Genomic DNA, 214 nt, shown 5'->3' with positions numbered 1-214 from the left:
GGGGGGAGGTCAAAGTTATCCAAGGGTCAACATGCAGTGCAGAAATATCAGTGTGTCTGAAACTATAGATATGCAGATTTGTTTTAGAGCTGCTTTTCCTTGCTGACTTTACATACCGTTTTGGCTATGGGTGTGTGTCTGTGTATGAGTGTGTGTGTTTGTGTGTTTAATATATATATATATATATATATATATATATATATATATATATATA

The sequence above is a fragment of the Anarrhichthys ocellatus genome, unplaced genomic scaffold, assembly GCF_004355925.1.
Source record: "Anarrhichthys ocellatus isolate YVR2014 unplaced genomic scaffold, GSC_Weel_1.0 scaffold5, whole genome shotgun sequence".
NCBI lineage: Eukaryota > Metazoa > Chordata > Actinopteri > Perciformes > Anarhichadidae > Anarrhichthys > Anarrhichthys ocellatus.
This window is presented reverse-complemented; position numbering follows the sequence as displayed.